Source organism: Eufriesea mexicana, unplaced genomic scaffold (assembly GCF_001483705.2).
Source record: "Eufriesea mexicana isolate 0111107269 unplaced genomic scaffold, ASM148370v2 scaffold588, whole genome shotgun sequence".
Taxonomy (NCBI): domain Eukaryota; kingdom Metazoa; phylum Arthropoda; class Insecta; order Hymenoptera; family Apidae; genus Eufriesea; species Eufriesea mexicana.
The window spans coordinates 767970-787148 of record NW_016908796.1 but is presented as its reverse complement, the minus strand read 5'-3'; positions in this window follow the sequence as shown (position 1 = coordinate 787148).

Sequence of the window (19179 nt, the reverse complement as noted above, 5' to 3'; positions counted from 1 at the left end):
GAATTCATCCTCCGCTCGCGTGATAGTGTTTGCGAAAAATTTTATTCTCTACCGATGTCGATACCGCGATATCACTCGGATCGGTAAATGCTCGACGAGAGATTGATACGATGTCAAAGGATATCGATCTGTCGTACGAACGTATTCGAATCGTGCAACGATTGGACAAATAGTACACGGTGTTTCTTTCTCGACGTGTCCTTTCCCCATGGTTTCGACAATTATCGAACCTCGGTCGACCGCCATTATAATGTCGATCCTTCCTTCGGAGAAAATAATTAATGACTCCAGAATTACCCGAACATTGGATAAATGTCCTTTTAATATTCCAATTTTAAAAATACCGTTCTGCATCGATCGATTTTACCGGATATAAAATTTTATATTTACTTTTCTTAATATCAAGGAATAAGATAGTATATGTAATTGTATGAACAAATGTACGAATGCATGTCCTTTCGGTATTCCAATTTTAAAAATATCGTTCTGCATCGATCGATTTTACTGAATTAAAATTTTATATATGTATTTTTTTTTTAATATTAAAGAGCAACGTAATATATGTAATTGCATGAAAGTTCTCTGTGGGGATTTTAGGTTCACATGGTTATGTGTGTTAGGGAATCTGAAACAGCGATTTCTAACCTCTTCTCGGTTATAGGTGAGGTATTTCAGGAGACGATGTCGCTCCTGTGACATTTTGAAAGAGATATCTTACGTGTCTTTACATTCGATATCTCGTTCGAGTGTTCGAGGAAAAAATCAATTCTGGAGACTCGTTCCCGAGATACGAGATGGTAAACATACGATGTATTAGAGCTTCAACGAATTTTCGGAATTTTTCTTTTTTAAAGAACGTCGATCTACGTTTCCTAAACATGGAAGTAATCACCTAAAAATAAAATATTATATAATCAATCAAGTCTGCAGTTTCAGTGTAATTAATTCTTTAGGCTTAGACTATTTTCATAATCATCGACACCTGTGAAACTAATTGGATTTCCTCCATTTGTGGAATTTTTCAAAATTTTCATTGACTATTTATACTTAAAATAAATCTCTACTTTCATTCCCTAGAATTAGTCAGAGTTAACTGTTAGATTTAGACCAATATCATAATTTTCAATACCCATGAGGCATTCGCAGGTTATATATTCGATAATCTTTGTTTCTGGAATTCTTTGAAATTTTGAATATGATTGGCTCTTTATACCTAAAATAACGATTTTCTAGGCACTTTCTACAGTCTAATGGAGAAATATTTCCAACGAAAGTTAATCGGTATTTCGTCGGCTACGTATTGAAGTATAAAAAATTCCAAAATCTATTTCTCTTCGATAAAAATCCCCCTTGGCGTTTTAAAAAGCACAATTTAATAGCACGAACACGAAAGGGACGAGAGATGTGTTTCGTCCCGGGCCTATTAATGGACTCATCGGTAAGACTACCTAGCAAACCCTGCCTTAAACAAGGATACTGTTGAAAAATTTGGAAATTCTATACATAGAAAACTTTCCCGAGCAGAAAATCCTCGAACCTCCTTAAACCTCCTTAAACCTGGAATCCATTTAACCACTTGTTCTAGAAAGACGTGTCACGCACGTCGAGATGCTTTTGTTCCAAAATCGCCAGCGACGTGTACACCACGTCGATAGCATTTATCGCAGAAGTGAAAATGACGTGGGCTGCACGTCGACCAATAATTATCGTTCATTTCTCGAGCTACAGTTCCAGAGTGCATGGCGTCGCACAGTGTCATCGATATCTTGGAAACATTTCAGAATCGATGCAGTATCTCGCGGCGCCAATGTGACACCTTACGCGTGTTATACTGTAGCGCACGGCGCCGCAACCGTGAGTTTATTGGTAGCGCAAGTTGTTAATAGCGAAGGTGAGTATGATGCCGTCATGATATTATTATTTATCAAACCAGAGTCTTCGTGAGGTATTTTTATGCTTTCCTAACCTCACCCTTTTTCCCTATCGCGACAGAGCTCGACGCGCGACCTTCCTATCTCTTGCCACGTCTCCTCGACTTCCGGCGCAGCACGAGGTCGTCCAATTCCCGTCGAGGCGTCGCGGGTGGACGGTAAACCTTCCGGAAGCCCTTCAATTACCTCGCACTCTTACGCGATCGCGGTGTTCCCCTAATTAGCCCCGGCGAGAAATAGAGGAAGAAAGGAGGGGAAGGGTGGACTTACCGGAAGTAAAGGGCGTCGGCGTCGCGTCACGTTGTGCTGTCTGTACAGGATGCATGCGGCTGGGAACGTGATCGCACCAGCGGCTACCATGTACCCGGACAGGGCTACCAGGATCCTCGTCGGCCCGTGCACCAGGTGGATCACAGGCAGACGAACGAGCAAGCACCAGACGCCGCTTGTCAGCAACGTGCACGACATAGTGGAGAGGAACGTGCCAGCGAAGAACAGGCCGAAGCTGACGAATGATGGACTCTCTTGCTGGACCTGTGGATCACGATTAGTAAGATCCGTTAATATCCGTTAGTAAGAACACGGGTATCTATCAGTACACTTTATTTACAGGTACACGTTGTACAAATAGGATGAAATCACGTGTGCAGTGACAGCGATTGGGAGAAAATAATATGGGAATGGAGTAAGCACCTGAAGCTGACGAACGATTGACTCCCTTGGTGTACCTGTGGATCACGATTAGTAAGATCTGTCAATATGGGAATGGAGTAAGTACGGTCCTGAGGGAATGCGCACAGTGGAAAGTTAAAGAAAATGTGGAAATCATTTAGCTTGAACTAATAGAAGAATATATATTTTAGGTACAATGCGATGTGACAGCGAGGTCTGGACAAGGGACTGAACTGTCACTGTTCCTGACTACGCTGAAAAGGGAAAGAATAAACAAATGACAGTGCCGATCACACCCACGACGCAAGCCCCGCCAGGCTATACATTAGGACACACTCGTCGCCATTGCACTTCAACGGTAAGAACACAAGTATTTGTTAATATATTCGTATATATATATTGTACGAATAGGATGAAATCACGTGTGCAGTGACAGCGATTGGGAAAAAATAATATGGGAATGGAGTAGGTACAGTTCTGAGGGTATGCGAAGAGTGTTTGAGACATGGTAATGGAAGAGCAAATACCTAGTCTTAGGCCAACATCTACGAGTCCATGGTAATTGTAAGTGTATTGCAAGAGAATCGAGTGGAAGAACTATTTATGACAGGGATAGTCTAATCCTTCAAGGCTATTGGAAGGTTCTTGAAGATTGTTCTTGAAAGTTAAAAATTGAAATAAAAGGGAACGAATACGTAAGTAATATATACGTATATATAGGATATGAGAGAAGTGCGTAGAAGGCAATTATCGTTGAGAGACAGTCCTGAGAGCAAAAGAGTCCTGTATAAAGTCCTCGGATATTGGTAAGTGAATTATAAATTATTAATTTCCATTTTAGACATTTTAAGATATGGAATTAGAATTGAAAATATAATTCAAATTTTAATATGTAGAGTACTATAGTGAAGAGTTCGTGCATCTATTTATGCTGCTTTCATATTTCGCGTTATTTGTCAGCCATTTTTCAAGTGTCCGAGCGTTTTTGGAAAATGCAAAACAATTTTCGGTACGTCTTTTCGGTATTTTGGAAAAATCTTTGAAAGAAAGTGTCTTCGTTCGAGTCAGTAAATAGGTACGTTTTTAATTACAGGTAATGAGGTCGCGATTGAAATCGGATGCTGTATAACTAGAGTGCATAAGCGCTTATTTACAGATGGATGCATGATACTTGCATCACGAGGGTGAGTATGAAGGGTGCAATGCACCGGCTCTAGTCGAATCTCATCAAGAATGGAAGAAACGTGGTGGATCCATAGACAGATTGACCGAAATCCGAATGGTCTCTCCAGCCTTCAGGTGAATACTGAATACATTACCGGTGGTAATGCAGTTCGCACATAAATTAACATACGCCAACCGTGGAGTCGCTGTTCCGCGAAAGCTCCTTAAACTTTCAATGGACCGCGAGAACTTTCAGACGAAATGAAAATTTCCCGCGAGCCCACCCTCTCGCCCCACCTCTTTATTCTTACGCAAGTCTCCCGGGTTATTACGAGTTCGTTAAAGTACAACCGGGGAAGATCGGACTTATCCGCATCTGCTCGATCGGTTCTCCTCGACTTATGTGGAAAATTTCAGGCCGGTGGGTAGCACGTCGAATTTGACAGAAGCTCGTTGATAGTGTCGGTGGAAAAAATTGTGCATGCGAAGAAAATGTAGAACTGTAAAATCTATAGTAATAGAATTTTATATTTATTATATATATATGTATTCTAAATTTTGAAATATTTGAGAGGGAGGTTAAAATTTTGAATGTCGAAATAGGAACGATGCATTTTAAAATTCTAAATTTTGAAGTATTATCGATGCATTTTAAAATTCTAAATTTTGAAGTATTATCGATGCATTTAAAAATTCTAAGTCTTGTTATATTTACTATGCATTTTAAAACTTTTAATTTTGAAATATTTTCGATGCATTTAGAAATTCTAAATCTTGCAATATTTGCGATGCATTTAAAAATGTCGAATTTTGAAATATTCTTGATGCATTTTAAAATTCTAAATTTTTAAATATTTGCAATACATTTTAAAATTCTATATTTTGAAATATTTACGATGCATTTTAAAATTGTAAATTTTTGAATATTTGCGGTGCATTTTAAAATTCAGAATTTTGAAATATTCTTGATGCATTTAAAAAGTTTTAAGCTTCGAAATATTCACGATGCATTGAAAAGTGTTGTACCTTGAAATATTCGCGATGGATCCAAAAAGTCGAAAACTTTGAAACATTCACGACGCATTTAGAAATCCCAAATTAACGATGCTCGCGATACATTTTAAAATCCCAAATATGCAATATTCTCGAAGCATTTTAAGATCCCCAATATGCGATATTCGCGATAAAATTTTGAAATATCGGCTAATTCGACACGAGAAATATTTATCTCTTTTCACGACTGGTAGTGAAATTAATTTTTCAAGCTTGGTTGAAGACGCGTTTAGCTCGGGAGAGGAGACGGAGAAAAAATGCGGCTACAAGTAGACCGAGGCAGAACACGGAGTTGTACACGCGAATAAAGATTCGAGAGTCTCGAAAATGGAGGACGCGTCTCGTTCGAGTCTTCGGGGCGGAGAAACAGGTGGATCGTAAACTTCTCTCTGGTCTTAACGTCGGTGTTTGACCTGGATTATGACGCGATAATGCGAGTGTAAAAAGAGGCCGGAAACCCCGGACACGGTTTCACAAGGAATATTCGTAGCTGCGTCGAGAACGTGAATCGTTAAAATTGCGACTGCAGCGACTCGCGCCGTCAAGATTCCGCGGGTATCGTGGAAAATGGCGTGTGCAGACAGTTTCTGACAGCTGTCTAGTGATATTTTTATGCCGTCGCTGGGACTGTTCGCAGGAAACATGTTTCTTCGTCTAACGTTGCCACTGGGGACCGTATTCGTTTAAAGTGACGGATTAAGATTTTGGGAAATACCTTTCCATATATTAGATATTATTATTTCACAGCTGACAGATATAGTCCCGCGGAACGGAGTTGATATTACAGTAAAAGGTGGAAGACTTATGTAGGTCAAGTTACGTCAAGTACCAAGCGAGAATAATTTTTTAACAGGTATTAAGATGTCCCGTGAGACACTTTAGGTGGATGTTCCCTGCGTATGTACATTCATTAGTAAACTACGTTAGAGTATAATAACGTTGAATATTTTATGATGCTTCTTCCCATACGGTTTAAGAACTCGAAGATTTATCGAATAAGCAAGTAGGTCACTCTTCCTCTTAAACGAACGCAAATTTTTAAACAAATAAAATTTGACAATGACACCAAGCACTATACCAGAATCTTCCATGATTATATCTATAAAATTCCTATGACCTTGTATTTATCGAATATGTCACCAATAAGAATCTGAACATTTACATGGAAGAGTGAGAGATTATTAGGTTAGGTTTCGATTAGTTTATACATGTATCTTGGCAACACGATATGTTATATTACATGTTCAGAGAGTGGTACGACAGAATGGGATTTCTCGGTGAGCCAGAGGTCTGTCAATTTCACCCTTCATCGCCATAATAAATTACCATCAGTGAAAGTGTGGAACTCACCTTAGATAGACAAGCGTCTTGACTGATTCTCGTAGACGATCGAGTGCTATCGATCCTCCGACAGGATATCGCTTCCTCGAGTTGTATCGATCCCGTGGACAAGAGGCTGCTGCTTGTATGCGTTAAGCCGTTATGTCGCGTTTATGGGTATTTGACATTGATTTTGATTCGGCCGAATTAGATTAGCCGACAGGGGTGTGAGAAGGGTGGGCGATCCGGGGTGCACGGCCGACCTAGGGGGCGCCTAAGTCGGCCGACGTCCACGTATCCCCTCTGGCTATAGCCCGGGGCTCGTCAAATATTTACCGGGCTCTAAGTACAAAGTTTACGTTCCACCTGTTACAGTCGTACGACGGCTTCGTCGTCGCGGTCGTTTCCCGTAATAAAGCGGATCGATCCGAATCGCGACCGGAGATCGTGATTCACCGTGAACGAGAGTTGCGGAGGACGGGAAATTATGGCGCCGGATGGAAAGTTTGGGAGTCTTTGGTGTCGCGGTTTTGCCGGGTGGAACGGGACAGGGAAGTTTGGTATCGAGACCGGAGGGTGAAGGACACCATTGGCATTCAATTCGAAGGAATTTCAAGGAGATTCGAAGGAGTCTCGGATCCTCGTGATCCGCGTAGATGGCTGACGAAAGGGCTCTCAGAGGCAGGTGTTTAATGTTTATCATCGGTTAGCTAAGAGATCAAGGTGGGATTTAATAGATTGGTTGGATTTCGAAAATTTGATATCGGTTATTTCCAACTTGCAGGAGTCTAATGGCTTCCTGGATCTCGATAAGCCAAAATCGATCTACCAATGTACATGGTTCGTGCAAAGCTCTGTCATTGACAACGTGTGGATTTTCATCGGTGTATTCCAATATTATATTTTTCCAGTGATTTCGAAATCGAGAAAATCTGATTCCAAGTAATTCGTGCTGTCCATGATTCAAAATCGATCCGCTTACGTATAAAATTCACGCGTAACCCCAATCTCTGTCAATGCACCGTTGTATTTCTCACCCCCGCAGCGACGAGGTTAGGGAAAAATGATGGGACTTTCGGTAAATCTGATTTGATAGTAGCTGAACAGTTTCGATTTACAAAGTAATAACGTCATGAATAATCATCGGACTATTCTGCAAAATTTTGCCTGTTAAAATCGCGATTAACAATCTCGGCAGATAGCGGCCCTTTGAAAGCGACAGCTTTAATGCGAGGAGCTAATATCGATGCTGCTGATACCGGACTCGCGTGTAAACCGCGCGCGGCTAGCTGCAAACAATGTAACCATAATTTTATAAAACGACTTAGCATTTCGAATGCATTGAAGAGGGAGCTACGATTGTTGTTAAACAAACGGTATTCCAGAATTTCAATTAAATTTAATCGAACGTTCGCGAGTCCATAATGCGCGAATTCTTCCCTTCTATAAACTAATGAAATTCCAATACCTTGTACATTCAAAGCTGCTTTTAAATTTCCTCTAAGCTGTCTCTAAAGGGCAAAGACAAAACCACGGAGATTCATTAGCCTTTCAGTGGAACTAATACACAATCAGATTCAAAGGCCTAGATGTTTTAAACGATTCTACATGAAAACTCCAAAATTTCAAAGACCTAAACATAAGAAAAGATATCGTGAGGGATTAATAAGCAGAAAGCACTATTTCGGGCTTCGGCGAGTTTTATTATGCAGAAGGGGGGCTGGTGCCGAGCCACTCGGTGCCAAATGGTGTCACGCTTAGGAAAAGGTCTATAACGTACTCTGGTTGCCAACGAACTGAACTTTTTCAGCCCTGGCCCACGCATCGTGGTCCGCGAGTCGTGGACGGCTGGTCGAAAAGACATCATCCAGGCGCGCATTGACTCGGGACCCTCGATATCACTGGGAGTGGAAGAATCGTTTTCTTACGTTCCTACACGTATATACGATGACACACAAAACCATTGACATGTTATTACTATATAATCTTATATTTAATTTCAGATCTCGTCAATTACCTGCAAGAGGAGTGTCAAGAACCTCGACAAGACTTGCAAATACAGAGTAGGAGGCACTGCAATAATTCTCTCCATCTGCAGAGAAGCTGGATCCCATATCCTGTCACGATTCCTTCAAAAATCCAGCTAACGTGGTCATGGTCAGCCAACCGAACTGATAAGATCGTTTTCCAGGCGAATGATCAAGTGGAAGCATGGCGGTTTCGAGGAGCAAGCATAGACTGCCCTCGGTATCCAATTATAACACACGCGCATGGCGTGTCTGTCGTTCGATAAATAGGCTTTGTCGCGTCACGAGTCCTGCCGAGGACCGACGACGTCGTTAATTATTATTTATCGCAGAGTTATCGAGAATTATACTTCTAGAATACCCTGTGTACCTACTCTACGTCTGCAGGGATTGTCAATGACAGCGAGATCTGGAACGTCCTTGAGGAAACAGGAAAAAGGATGAGGAAGAAGATGAATAGGGATCTTGGTGCATGTGAGTGTGCATAAAGGAATGAAATTTTAAATTTTGAAATTGATTATAGTGTAACAATTTTAATTCTTGTCGGGTCTTTCCAGGTGGATCACAGAGATCATTCGTGGAATGTTGATCAATTGGACTGAGGTTTTCAACGAGTACCTAAACCTCCATGGATGGACCAAAAATCACCTGGACTACCCTCAGCAGTCGTCTCATGATCACTTTGCCAAACTCTGCCAAACTTTCATTGCCAAATGTCTTCCAAAAATATTCTTACTTTTACAACTGGAAAATGAATGTTTGGCAGTGATCGATTTCAATTATTATTGTAAGAGGGGGGATTTATTGAACTTATTATCGAATTTAAACGCAGCAGTGGTTTTCAACCTTCTCTACAGCATGTATGAATTAATTATTTAAATTCCGCGACATATCAAAAATATATTCCATTTCTTGCTGATATTTTATGGCGAAAGAAATAAGTATCTCCTTAATTGCACGTTCCAAAATGTGTAATACAAATTTTGATTAAAAAATATCGCGATATGCTGGTTGAAAATCACTGACAGCAACGATGTCGAGCACAACGAGTACCATCTTCGGCGCACGACTCCTGTTTTATTTTTCTTTAATTATAGGTATCTCGATAATCCCACAGCGAGGCTAATTTTCAAATCTCGTATGACGGTACACGAAGGTATAAATCGAAAAGAAAGAAAAAAAAACCCCCCCAACAAAGCTAGGGAATTTTAAAACGCTTTTGCAATTCCGATGGTGCACGTTGAAATAGATAAATAAATAAAAGAGGAAAAACGGAATAAAAGGTGATATGACGGAGTATTCGGTTAACAAACGGTATCCAAATTTCCGCGCAGTGATTCGAGGTTTATAAATAGATTTGGTTGCAATCAATATCTGTTACCGTCACGCGAAAACATACGGTGTCGAGTCGCTATTAATTTATCTCAATTAATAACTGTCAGGGTTGCACAGGCCAACCGATATCGTTATTATATTCCAGTTCGCGCCTTCGTCTTTGCCGTTGATGTTATTGTTATTGCTGCCGCAGCATAATCGCGCGATATTATGCTACCCTCGTGAATGTGTGCATATATCACGGTGTATTAAGCGCGTTGCACGTCGAGATCGAATTTAGCCAGCCGAACTCGCGTGCTCTCGAAATTCTGGCTACGTGCGTCAACCCCCATGCATGATCCTTTTAATCACGATACTTTCGTTTATTTCCAACCCTGAAACGTTTCGCTGTTGGTAGAAGCGCAACGATGCCGAATAAATAAAATTTCGTTGAATTTAACCCTCCATTAGGTCACGAGACTGACGATTAGTTAGGAAAGAAGTTACAGGCAAAGAGTGTACCCAGTATTTTCTGAGAAATTAGAATTTAGCGAAATTCCGGCTACACGCCTATGCACAATCCCTTTAATCACTATATTTTCGTTTATTTCGAACCCCGACGCGTTTCGCTTAGAAAATGTTCAACGATGTCGGATAAATTTTCCAAGAAATATTTTCTATTTTCTGTTTTCTATTTTCTATTCTCTGAGAAATTAGGGGAATTTAATTTAGAATTAATTTAGGGGTCAAAGGGGCGGAGAAAATGTCATACACAATTTCCGAGCAAATGTTTCGTTATGGAGTTACAAGGAAATTATTATGGAAATTGCGTTCGAGGGTTATTCTAATAGTCTTCAAAATTGTTTTTTTTTTTTTTTTCAAAATGAGTAGGAAAATGTTGAGTTACAGAGGGTAAAATTGTCCAAGGTCGGTGGGCTCCGACCGGTAACTGCAAGAATATCGAAAATTTTCGGAATCAAGCTGATTGCAAGGATTGTCGAGATCCCTTGAGGACTTTAAATTTTCTGCACGGTTGCTCTTCCGTAATAAGTGCTCTAAGAACCGGAAGAAAATCGAGAATGTCGTGAATTTTAGGAATAAAGCGAATCCGAAGAATCCTCGAGGTCCTCTGGAAACTTTAAGTACCCCAAGTTTCCCGAGGACTTTCGAGTTCTCGAGTTGCTAATGACCTCAAGAATATCGCTGATTGTTTGTTTACATCCCCGATTCGCTTATTTACGATGCCCACTTGTTTGCTTCTTTCGCAAGCTCCCGGTATGAACAAACATTTTCATTATTCCTCGTATCCCTCTTAATTGATAATTAAAATCGCATCAATTACAAAGTTATCCGCGACAGGTTGCGAAAGCTATTATATCCTGCATAATTGCATTTCATTGTTAATTACACTTTGCCTGTAATTTCATTTTCATTTTACCGTCTCATATGTTACGTTATTATTCTGCTACCACATCACATAAAATTCGGAAAATTCCAAACGCTAAATCTATCCTCGATTTATTGTACCTATTTCTACCAAAATCGGTCGAATTATTTGTCTTTGAATAAAACGATACTCTCAGCAATCGGATACAGATAATATCTAATTTTGTAAATAAATAAAGAAATAAATTCTCGTTTTTCGAGATGCTCTTTCCGAGGTGAGAAGGTCGTCAAATTCTTTTTAATTAAATTTTTAAAGTTTATAGAATTTGAATACATTGGTTGGTGGACCAGTCGTAATTTCTCAAATTTAGCGTTGAAATTCACAAGATTTCTGTTCCTACGCCAATCTCTGTTAATTTTATTTTCACCATCTTCGTCGTAGTCTTCGTCGAGTCAATTCGATTTATTTTAATTCGAAAAATTCGCAAGTTGCGAATTAAATAAATAAATAAATAAATTCCCGTTTTTCGAGGTAATCTATTCAGTGAAAAGGTCGTCAAATTCTTTTTAATTAAATTTTTAAAGTTTATTGAATTTGAAAATATTGGTCACTGGACCAGTCATAATTTTTTAAATTTAGCATTGAAATTCACGAAATTTCTGTTTCTACGCCGATCTCTGTCAATTTTATTTTCACGATCTTCGTCGCAGTCTTTGTCCAGTTACTTGGATTTACATTACTTCGAAAAATTCGCAAGTTGCGTTTCGAATCCCTTTAGTTACGCCACTTACCATCGCGAGGCCATTCCACCGAATTTACCCCGTCAAACAACGACCCCTCGTGAAATCCGGCGCTGCTTATAATTCAGGGTACGCGTGAAGCACAGCACCGGCAGTCACGTTCGCAGCTTTTATCGGTTTCTCGCCAGAGTATCTCGCCAATCTAATGCGTCTCGACCCAAGATACCCGATGTAAACGGGAGCATCGACGAAACCGCGTTACACTGGCCAGGTTTCCACGAACGTGAGGACAAGTAACAACTCTAATACCTGCTAGCGAGGCTGGCAGAGTGCACGGAATCGCGAGGATCGCGAGCGCCCTCGTGGCTGGTTAATTCTTTCCGGCTCGATGCTTCGCCATCCGACTGATCCAATTAGTATTTCACGTTACTTTCGTTCCATCGATCTCTTTCCACAGTTGCGTATCGTTTGATACGTTGACGCGTGCGTGACTTCTGACAGGATTAGACGTTGCCTTGACGAAAGGAATAGGATCTTTGAGATATTTGGGAAGAAGTACTTTTAAGTAGAATTAGGCTTCAGACTCGATGGTATTATAGGCTAACGTTGGGTCAATTAGAAGGAGCTAATATTGAGCCAGTCATGAGATCATCGCTGTAATTTGCTTCTTTCTTCTGCTTGCTGTCAATGGTCTTCGTGTTTCGGTTCATCGTGACAATTGTATCTTGTAATATTTCTTATTCTAATAAATATACGTTCTTCCTTGAGAACAATTGCATTCCCTACAAGATCGTATGCTCTGGTGATAAGTGATTTATATCCGTGACGACTGAGAGCTAGGAGGACGCACCGCTAGAAGGGTCACCCGAAGCTTTCTCTTGGGATTGAGAATTGACACTAAATTGCGAAGTGAGGAGTGAGTCCAAGGTCCAAACTATCATTTGTGCTGTATTGGACCAGGATGGGGTAGCTGTTAAGGCCTCGTTCTCGCTCGATCGACGATTAATGCTCGTGGTCTTTGCGCAGTTACTCTAAAGCGAAGGTGCACTACTCGAAGGATCACCGAAACTCGCTTTCAGGACCAAAAATTGATCACATCTCGTGGAGGAAGTTCACTGCCGCGAAAATTGAATTTTCTGTCCGATCAAGTCGGATCGAGGGTCTGGTCCATTGAAACCCGGTCGTTAATTCGTTCTAAATCGCTGTATTCTTTTTCTAAAAGTGATCACTATGCGACCTAACTCTAATGGACGAGAACTTGGCACCAGCGCAGAATTTCCATCAAATTTCAAGTTTCCCAGTCGCAGAAAATTTCGAATTTACGACTCGAGCCATTGTGTTGATTAAATTTGTTGGAACAAAGATAGATGCCGAGATGGATGAAGGGGGTGAGACAGAGAGGAGAGTAGATCTCGCAGACGCAAGATGGCGACGGGATAGGCACGAGGTGGAATTGAGAATGCAACGGGAAATGGAATTAGAAGATTGATCCTCTGGTCCAAGTTCCGTGGCTGCCTCTTACTTTTCTAGATCACTGCTTCGTCAATCGAGCTCTCCATCTTTAAACCCGGATAACCACTATCTAATAGCCTAACCGATCCAAGAGATGCAACCACTTTTCGAGCTTTATATTCAATCTCCATCGAAACACTCCAATCGTTAAAATTCTTATGACTACAAAATGTAACTTCCTGTCACCTGAAAGTATTCAGACACTACAATAATTTAATCTCCACGTTAACATCGCAAAATAGCAGTCAGAGTACTCTCCGTTCAAACAAGAGACCACAGTCTTATACTAAAATATATAATTTATTATTCAGTATTATTGTTGTCGTGTGCATACTTTCAGGAATTAGGAAATTACAATTTAACCCTTTATGGACGAGAAACGACGATAACAATATATTGAGTATATAACAAACAATCAAAAATAACATATTGAAATGAAGCTTCCAAATTAAAGAATATTGACAGCGATGATGAAAATTTTTAAATTATATTTTGCTATAATTCAAGTAGCTTTCATTCCAAAGAGTAATACAATTTACAAGTATATTGCAGTATTCGTTCCCAAAGGGTTAACCTCAACGCTGCCTTCATAAAATGGCGGCCAGGGTTCCCTCCGTTCAAACAGACCACCCTAGTGTCATTCTAAAAAATATATCTTATTATTCGGTATTGTTGTTCACGTTTGCATAGGTTTACATTTCAGGGATTAGGAAGTGGCCATTTGATCTTCACGTTGCCTTCGCAAAATGGCGGCCAGTGTTCCCTTTGTCCAAACAGGACACCTCAGTCTCATTTTAAATTATTTAAGTTATTGCTCAGTATTATTGTTCGTGTTTGGATACTTTCAGAGATTAGAAAATTATAATTTAATCTCCACGCTGCCTCCGCAAAATGGCGGTCAGTGTTCCCTCTGTCCAAACAGGACATCCTAGTCCCATTCTAAAATATGTAACTTATTATTCAGTATTATTGTTCGCGTTTGGATACTTTCAGGGATTGAGGGATTTCAGGGACCATTTTATCTTCACGCTTCCTTCGCAAAATGGCGGCCAGCGTTCCTTCCGTCCAAATAGGCTACCTCAGTCTCATATTAAATTATTTAAGTTATTACTCAGTAGTATCGTTCGCGTTTAAATATTTTCAGAGATTAGGAAGTGGCCATTTGATCTCCACGTTACCTTCGCAAAATGGCAACCAGCGTTCCCACCGTTCAAACAAGACATCCTGTCTCCCAAAGCTCTCCTCGCCCTCTTCGTTGTTACTTTATGCACTATCGATATCTTGATACACGACGATAACGTTCCCGGCGTCGATTCATCCTTCGTGTTATACTCGTTTAATAAATATCGCGTTTCACGCGGCCACGTTCTCTAGAAACACGAAACCGATCCCGACCCATGATCCGACGTAGGTTCGCCGTCGCGCCAGGTTTCTCGATGATTGGTAATTGACGGGTTCGCCCCGGCTGCAGTTGGCGTAGCCACGGTTTTATTGATACATCGGGGAAATTCATTTTCGATAGTGCGGTCCGCGAGGATCTCGTTGGCGAAATTTATACGCGCGCGGGTCGCGGCAGTGTCGCCGTTGATTAAAATTACAATCGAGTTGCATCACTTATGGAAAACGGAGAGGTAAACAAATACTAGAAAACGAATATCGATTGAAAATCGAGGAGGGTATTTTCGGCAATTTCGAATTTAATTTATCGTCGAGTGCGTTGGCCAACGGGCCAATGGCCGTCCTAGCTTCTGCTTTTTAATACGGTATCAATCACGTAATGAAGGGAAAAATTACGAGGAATCCAGGGCAAATATACAGGTATTTTGCAATATCGAGATTGATCTTCTCGCTCGCAAATATTGCCAGCGATCCGCTTTACGTGCCCTCTGTCTTCCTGCTTTTATATTTTAAATTACTTCTCCATTGCTTTCGTGTTACAGTCGCGATTAAATGTATAGGTCAGTAAAATTGTAAATTTGCAGGTAATATTTTGTCCTTCGCTCTGAATATTTGCAATTCGAGATCAGCATGGGAGCAAAATTAACTATCTCTGTCAAATTTGATCTTATAAGGTCAATATATAGAGAGTATGTAATAATTAGTGACAGAAGAAGGCAGGATATGAACGTATATTAAAAAATACATCGATGAAACAGGATAAAATCTTTTTGTTTGATGCTCCGTTTCCGGAAAAATTGAGTTTGAAAATTCGTGAGGTGTTCTGTATGAATTTTACTGCAGAGTATCTTACTTTCTAAATTTCTACAAAGATAATAATCTTTCGTGTCATTTTATCGTTCGACTCGCTTCATAGATGTGCAAAGACACTAGTAATATTTATGAGCATGAAATTCTCAGCGTGAAAAGAACGCGTGCCCTATAAATATTCAAGCTCGATTTTCTCAAAACCGAGGAGTCAAACGAGAAAATTTTATTCTTCCTTTTCGAATCACCTTTACACGTAGAATCACTTCCTGCCCGGCTCTGTCGCCAGTTATGAATCACTCTGTATGTAAAAAATATGTAAAGAGGAACATCCGTGATAAATATAATAAATTAGTTGGTGAAAAATGAAACACCGATCATATATTCCGCTGCTGAAATTAAAAAATCTTCAGGAAACGGTATTAAGCTATTTGTCTTCCAAATGGCTTTCGCGCGGAGGACATAAAATTTCTCCTACAATGCATAACATAACACGTTATAAAGCAAAGTCGTAAAACTTGTTTAAAAGCGAGGAAGAAAAATGTAACGTGACATTACGCGACAATTATATATTACCGTGTATCGCGCGCAAAACGCGTGTAAAAGTCGAAGGAGGGCGTTGTTGTCCAGCCGATTTTATCGGTTCGGATGATGCCGGTGTGAAGTGGCCTTTAAAGAACTGGTTCTCGTCGCACAAGCGATTCGTCACTTCCGTTTGGGAAAATCTTGCTACCGGAAGGCACTTTTGCCGCGACGGTTTCGTTAAATATTCCTTTTGGCAATTATCATATTAATGCAGTACGGCAGAGAAACTGCCTCTGGTTTAATTGAACTGTTCCGAGAGAAACGTGTGCCATGGGGCGTAAATTGCGAAGGAATAAAAAACATAAATAAATCACGCGAGCCACTACTGCCTTCCCGTTATTAATAATGACGTGCAAAATGGTTTACGGACACGTTGAAACACAAAAGATACAATCTAATAGCGAGTTACAAAAATATGTTCGACGAAAATGTTATAAAAAATTTGCACACCGTATAGACCATGGTTTTAAATTCGTCAGTGTGATAAAACCGTTATATATTCATACGCGTCGATGTATATTTTATTTTTAATTCGAGATTCAGCTGCAGCTACGTTAAAGCAGAATAATAAAAAAGGAATGGTTAGAATATAAACCGTGAAAGACGAAAACAATTTTTCTTTCGTAAACAATTATAAAAACGCGGTATAAAATATTACAAAGTTTTTCAGGAATATCGGTTCCTATATAATTCATCGAACGAATATATTTAAAATTTCGCTGAATCGATTAATCGTTTTTCTCCCTATATACTAAAGCGAAATCGTGGTAATTAATTTATTAGCGTGTAATTATAATTATTTATATTTACCTTGGAATGGCAATAAATGTGCCAAATTTACGAGGAAAAATTCCAAAAGGTATTAAAGTCGACTCTATAACTATAATCACCCTTGTACGTGGAATATTCATTGCTGGATAATCACAGTCACCTTTGCAGGATGGCTCGAATCAGTCTCAGTAACGAAAGCGTTAAAGCGTGCATTTAGCGTTGCAGAAAGCTACGCGATTCACGAGCTGAAGCTGGCTGGACCGTTCCAAGGTAGAATCGACAACAAACGTTTTACGGCCTACGCGACAGCCAGCTACAATTTCATTTACGCCACGTCGCCGCGGCAATTTTCATTACTGCAAAAGTAATTAGCAGCTCTAACGTGTCCCGCTAAATGGCGGTAACCGTGAATCCTTGAACCGTGCCTGGTCGGGGCGACTCCGCCTCCGCGACAAATATTTGCGCGCCGATGTCCCGCTGTATTTATTAAAATCGTGCGGATTTAACTGCTCGTTAGCGAATTTATTTCAATCGCGCTGCTTCCAACCAGCCGCCATTAATCCATAAATATCGCACTTGCCTATACCGCGGTAAGAATAATTTCCGATTAATCGCAGGGGAAATTTCAACGTCCGCGACCAAAATGGCGACTGCCATTTCGAGTCGATTAACGCGACGTATCGATGCCTTCGACATCGACGCAGCTCAATGCGATTATTGGGATTAATTAGAGAATATAATGTGCGAGGAGACTATTCGGTAGCCCAGTTAAATCTTCTGTGCCTCGTTTCGTGCGGAGGACCGGTATTGCGAGCATAGAGCATGATTGAAAGCAAATTCGCAACGGTCGTGTTACGACGCCGATTGTCGACGGTGGTGATTGGGATAGCGGATGAAAGATAACTGCTAATAGACGAATAGAAATGACTGAGTTACCGCGAATAAAAGAAGGAAATTGTCTATTATTTTATAGACCTTATTACTAAAGAAATTGGTAACGATCGTGTCTAAGCTCATTTGCATATTACATTTTGGATGGGATAGATCGGCAAGCTTCATCTGGGATGGTTTAAGATACAGAGAGTGTCAATGGAGGTCCTCGTATAGCTATTATACACTATGATAGAATATTTTGACATCACACAAAATTTTTGTAATCGAAAAATTGACAAATATTTATGTAATTAATTCCTTGTCCTGCGATTTAAGATCCATTCCAAGGCTCGGCAAATCTGTCCTAAGTTGTACCAATCTCGTCGTACTTACATAGGGCACATCAATAAATCACGGGCGTGACACGCGGTGATCACATTTGGCCCGGTCGACGTACCACGTGCCATGCCCGTGATAGTCATTTTCGACCCGACCGATGCACCACGGGCCAGACTCGTGATAATCAGTTTCGGCACAAAAACCTGACCACGAGTCTCACACGTGGCTTGCAGGTTGCAAAGGGTTAAGACAAACCCTTTCCCAACTATCCTTCTCTCGTTTCGTTATTTTCATTAATTTCTATTGTCATCGCGATCTTTTCTGTATGGCAATATCGTTCTGCTTCGAAGAGGAAGCTTTAGCGTTATCTTCGGTATATATTTCGTAAATAAGATGGAGGCCAAATTCCCTCGAGAAGCTTATAGAATCGATTAAAGAAGCAAATCTTCCAAGATGACCAACCGAGGCGAAGTAAGGGATGATAGCCACGATTGCAGGGGGGAACGAAGAAACGAATCTCGATCGAGCTGATCGCCATTCCCCATCGCCGACACGATCTCGAAAACGTCTAAACATCGTTCGTGCGTCGTTTATCAGCGATAAGATCGCGGCATGAAATGCCAGGACAAGGACCCGGGGCATGGAACGAGGGGTGGCCCGGTGGGTGCCGATTAACGAACGATTATTAAAGCAGCCCCTTATCGCGGTAATTGCGTGGAATAAATCCAGGTAGCGAACGAACGAACGACCGACGACGTCGCTGCAATTTTCTGGCTCGACGAACCACCGGATGACGATACTCTCTCCCTCTCTCTCGCTCGCCACCCTTCTCCGTTTCGCTCTCTCTCTCTCTCTCTTTCTCTCTCTAGCCATCCACCAAATCCCCCGGTCTAGACTGTCTCTTAGTCAACACGCGATACGATAATCTTTTTAGCCGGCAGGCCGTTAATCGCAGATCGATTTTGCACCCTTCGAGAGCGGTTGCTGCGCCGTGTTTCGACGAGGGGTGGCTGGCGAGCTGGAAGGGGTGGCGCAGGCGGATGGACTCGGTGGAAATTGGCGGCAGTCACGTGGCCAGGACGTCGCGTCGATGGGGTTGCAAGTAAATCCGACAAGCTCCTTCCTCGAGCGGACCGGGCTTTTTGCAAGGAGCGTCGATCTTATCGGGGTAGTCGAGGAGTGATCGATGCTGACACCGCTTGTTTCGTGCACTTTATTGCGTTCCACCGATGTACGGGGCTGTTCGTTTTATCCGAGGCTTTAGAAAACTATCGTTCCTCTCCACT